The following is a 5623-nucleotide window of genomic DNA, read 5'->3' as shown; positions in this document are numbered from 1 at the left end:
AATTTTGAAATTTGATTTTTTGAAATAAGATAAGATAAAAATTTTTAAAATAAAATCCAATAACCTCTTAATTTATGAAAAAGTAAAAATAAAAACAAAAATAAACAAACAAAAAGCAAATATTTACAATAACCAATAATAAGGCACACGTTTGCAATTCCCCGGTAACGGCGCCATTTTGATGAGAGAACTTTTACGTGGTCTAGAAATTTGCGGATAAATCCTCGTTGCAAGTATAGTTTCTAAACCTTCAAAAGTCCTTTCATACAAACGTTTTGGTTGTCACAAGTAACAAACCCCTTTGAAATTGATAACCGAGTATTCAAACCTCGGGTCGTCTTCTCAAGGAATTGCAGGGAAGTATGTTCTTATTATTGGTTATGAAGATTGTAAATTGGGGGTTTTGGAAGTTTGGGCAATGCGCACAGGTATATTTTTGAGCAATAAAAATAAATAAATAACTGTAAAATAAACTCTTGGCAAGGTATGAGAACCAGAAATCCTGTCCTTGTTATCCTTATCAGATGTGATGAGAATTGGATTTTAATCCCACTTAGTTAAGTCAAGTGGACTAATTAGCTTGATTCTCAAGTCCTAGTCAACTCCTGTGGAGAGACTAGTATTAGAGCAATCCTAGCTAAAGCAAAATCTGCCAATTTCAACCACTTCTGAGTTTGACAACTCAAGTGTTACCAATTACCTAACCAAAGCCAAAAGGAAGAAAATATCTAAATTAAATTAAAAGCATCAATATAAGCAGAGCAATCTTAAATCTGAAAATACCTCAAATTGCATTAACAAAAGAAATTAAATCTGGCATAGATGTTCATAAATTAAATTGAGAAAATAAATAAAAATAAAGAACCTGGGATTGAGAGTCGCTCCTAAAACTAAGAGAAATCCTAAATCCTAATCCTAAGAGAGAGGAGAGAACCTCTCTCTCTCTAAAAACTACATCTACTCCTAAAATTGTGAATTATGAAAGCTTCCCATGAATAGATATATTCTCTCACTTTATAGCCTCTAATCTGTGTTTTCTGGGCCGCAAACTGGGTCAAAAACAGCCCGGAAATCGCTGGAGAAGAATTCAAACACGCTGATTTCCGTCACTGCGATGCGGCCGCATGGATCACACGGTCGCGTTACCTAGCGTCAGGGGAACTATAGCATATTATATATCAAATCGAAGCCCCAGACGTTAGCTTTCCAACGCAACTGAAACCCTGTTGTTTGGACCTCTGTAGCTAAAGTTATAGCCGTTTGAGTGCGAAGAGGTCAGGCTGGACAGCTTAGCAATTTCTCCAACTTCTTGTATTCCTTCCATTTTTGCATGCTTCCTTTCCATCCTCTGAGCCATTCCTGCCCTATAATCTCTGAAATCACTTAACACACATATCAAAGCATCTAATGGTAATAAGAGAGGATTAATAATAAGCAAATATAAGTCCAAAGAAACATGTTTTCAATCAAAGCACATAATTAGGAAGGCAAATGTAAAACCATGCAAATAGTATGAATAAGTGGGTAAAGAGTAGATAAAAACCACTCAATTGAGCACAAGATAAACCATGAAATAGTAGTTTATCACCCTTGTTGTTAAAATTCAAAACATGTGCTCCCTAGTTCTGCTCTGTTATTGTGTCCATCTTGAAAATTGGTGCCAGGTGCACAGGGGAGATTTTGTTTATTGTTGTTGGTAATAGGAACGCCATCTGTATATAGAGGATGAAAATCCTCTTGAACATGAGGTGATCCTGTTCATTATCAATACCAATCGCCATCATCTCATCTGTCAGATTTTTTAGGGTCTTCCCCTGGAATCTTCTAAAAATTTGTTTGTCGTCTTCAGAAAGATCCTTATAATTGACTTTCTGAGGAAATAGATCTCCTACAAAAAGGAAAACAACACAGTATGAAAATCACTTGAAATACACTCAAGCATCACTTGAAATACACCTGAATATGGCTCATATGCACCTATGTTTGTAGTGAGTTACCTGACGCGTTGATGTCAAGCGCAGTCCCTATTATTTTTGGTCTTACTTTAAAAGAACCGTAACCGATTTTGAGTCTGTTTTCCCCTAATTTAAAGGAGTTAGCCAACTCCTTTAATATTTGGTGATGCACCCTTAGCGGCGGGATGTGCATCAGGCCACCAAATCCCAAATCCCTAACAATTACTTTCTTCTCCTCGCTCATATTTCTGAATTTGTCACTTAACAAATGGGTTGAACACTTAAAGTCTTTGGTTTGCTATAAACAAAGCAAAATTAGAGTTAGATATATTTCTATTTTCAAAAACTGATTTGATCTAAGACATATATTTGTTCTTACATTTTTTCCAGCTTGGTTTCTGCCTGCCATTTTTTCTGAAATAAAAAATACACACGTAGATATCAGTCAAATACACCCATAGATCAGCTACATACAGTTATACGGTTTCTCATAAGTATTTAATTAGATCAGTTCAAAATGATGTTTCAATTCACTCAAACATACATAAATATACAAGGTCAAGCAATATACACCTAAGGACAAGCAATATTTAGAACACTCGCAACAGTTGATTATATTACATTATATCAGTTCAGAATTATACATCCAACAAATTATGCCATATACACCCAACAAATTACTCCATATACACCTACCAAATTAAGCAATATACTCCCAAAAATCAGTTACGAGAAGAACTAGAACAAGAAGAACAGTAAAACCTAGAACAACTAAGAAGAATAGTAAAACCTAGAAACAAGAAGAACAGTAAAACCTAGAACAAGAAGAACATTAAAAACAGTAAAATGAGTACTAGAACAAGAAGAACAATAAAATGTAGAAAAATGTAGAAGAACAGTAAAACCTAGTTCTTCGATTTTCGATATGTGAAAAATCTACAAGATGAGTAAAATAGTAACGTACCTTGAGTAATATATCTTCGTTTTTTCTGGAGATTGTTGATGGAGAGTTCTATCTTGTATTGATGGTTTCTGCTAATTTTCGCGACGAGTTCTATCTCTTCAGTTTCGAATGTTGCTCGAAAATGGACGGTTTGTGTTTTCTTCGAAGAAGGAGAAGTGGAAGAGTACGCCATAATGAGCACTTTTTGCGAAGTGCAACCGTTGAGTGGTGCGCGTGTAAATGACGCTCCATTCAAAGGGAGTGGATGCACGTGGATAGTAGTTTGGGCTGGACAACTTGTAACGCTTGTAGGGCTTTTTTACTTATATGTGTAGCAGGCCCGTTAAATTTATATATTTTATAGATTTTGTGCATCTTTTTTTAATTTAAGAGAATCTATTAGGTATGTTTAAGCTATCTTGTCGAAAATTACGTGGAGTTACCGTAGAGCCGCCTAAACCAATATTCAATTTCGAAAATGTTTGGTAACCAAAGAAAATCAGCCAAAAACAGCTATAACTTGTCTTATTTAGCATTCATTAATTGTTGCGATAATTAATTAATGCTAAATAAGGCAAGTTCTGGCTGTTTTTTTTTGGCCCGGCCCGAAGACCCGGCCCGGTCCCGAATACTTTAGGGGCTAATTTGATGTGATTTCATCGGGTCTAGGGCCGGGTATGGGTCTCAAAAGTAGACTCGGTCATTATTTCGGGTCGGGTCCGGGCCATAGCTCGGGTCACCCAAAATCGGCCCGGTGGCCCGGTCATCATACACAATTAATATTTTGTGTTATTAGTGATGGATGATGGCTATTATTATGTGAAATTTAAGTATTGTAAATTTTAATATTTTGTGTTATTAGTCGTTATATATAAGATTATAAGTTAATATTTTATGTTTAAAATGCATAAGACTTTAGACTAATGCATAATTTTATGTTATTTGTATTGATTTAAATATTTAGTGTTATTAGGCAATATTAGTATTGATTATGGTTATACTTTAATTTTAGAGAAGAGTTACTTCTTATTATATTTTTCTAAGTAAATTTTACCATGTCAAATAATGGTTGGAGTATTGAAAATTTGGATATTTTTACATGCTAACTTACAAGAAGGTATCAAGGTAATATAATGTTAACGGCCCGGTTTTCACCCGGTTTTTATCCGGTATAATCGTGGCCCGAAAGTGTATAGGTTTCATCGGGTCTAGGGTCGGGTTTGGGTCTAACAAATAGGCCCGGTATATATTTCGGGCCGGATCTGGGTCACATCAAACCCAGTTTTACCCGGCCCATGCACACCCCTAATAATAAACATAAAATACAAAAATTATACTTATAAATTTTAACAGAGCCAAATACAAAATAAAAAAACATACAAAACAAAAATAAAATATCATAAATAATAGAAGAAGAGAACTTATATAAAAAAAATAAAAATGATGAATCTGTAAAACCATTAAGTATTTTATAAATTGTGTGCATCTTTTTTTAATTTCAGAGAATTTATTATGTATGTTTAACTCATTTTATTGTAGATTATTCTTCCATGGAGTTATTGGAGAGCCGCCTAAACCAATATTCAGTTTGTCGTCTTTTACTTTAAAAATATATCAAAACTCGATAAATGTTTCAACTAATTTAAACAAAAATTTGTATAAAATTAATTCTGTAAAATTGATTTTAATTAGAAGCAAGTAAGTGTTAATATAATTTATGTTTGACAATTTTATATATATATATATTTTTCTCAAACATATTCCCCAACCAACGGGTTAAAGATTAATTCGTTCGTGGAGCCACCCGCAAAGCCGCCGAAACCAACACTCGTTTTGCGTCTCTTATTTTAGAAACATATCAAAACTCAAAAATAGTAACAAATGTTTCAACTAACTTAATTGAATTAACTTGGTAGTAGTTGCAGCTTATTATAGTAGTGTCTAAGTGAATTATTGATCCTTATTAATTAAAGTACTATCAACTTTTGGCTTCCTTAATCAATAACTTTTCGGTGCTGCCATTGGATTTGATGAAATGGAATGAGTAGCTACCATCTAACAAAGCTTCAGTTTCTTAAAAGTTAATGACCCACAGTTCTTTGCCTTTATCTATGTAGGGACAAAAAGCCAATAGGTTGTGCTCACAATTTTTTTTATAATATATATTTTTTAACCACATCACAATAGATACTAATAAATTCGATATTCTAATAAAAAAAATTGGCCATAAGAGTTATGGATTAAATTGCAAGCTTGAAGAAGTAGGTAAATTGTATCTTACAAGAGTATGTGAGAAGGTGGGTTGCCAGCGATACAAGCTCCATAGCACCGGTGGCTAACAGAAATTTGGCGGTAGAATTAGTGATGACGGTATCAAAAAAGGAAGAAATGGGTAAGGATAGATTGATAATTTCAGAGTTTATTTTAAATGAATAGAGTAATTACAATTTAATTCAAAATCAAACTCAAAAGGTAACGTTTTATACTGATTGGGAGGGGAGTGTAGATTTTATGAAAAATAATGATATGATTAATGATGGGGAATTTGAGAAAACAATTATCTGGAATTATGTGAATAATAGGCTGAATAAAGGGTTCACTAGGCCAAAAAATACAAATAAAAAAATATATCCTTTTATGGCCTAATAACATAATATATGCTAATTTTGTGAAGGGTAATAGTTTTGGCCTTGTCTCACTAATCAGAAGTCCATATCATGTGGAT

The sequence above is a fragment of the Arachis ipaensis genome, chromosome B10 (assembly GCF_000816755.2).
Source record: "Arachis ipaensis cultivar K30076 chromosome B10, Araip1.1, whole genome shotgun sequence".
NCBI lineage: Eukaryota > Viridiplantae > Streptophyta > Magnoliopsida > Fabales > Fabaceae > Arachis > Arachis ipaensis.
This window is presented reverse-complemented; position numbering follows the sequence as displayed.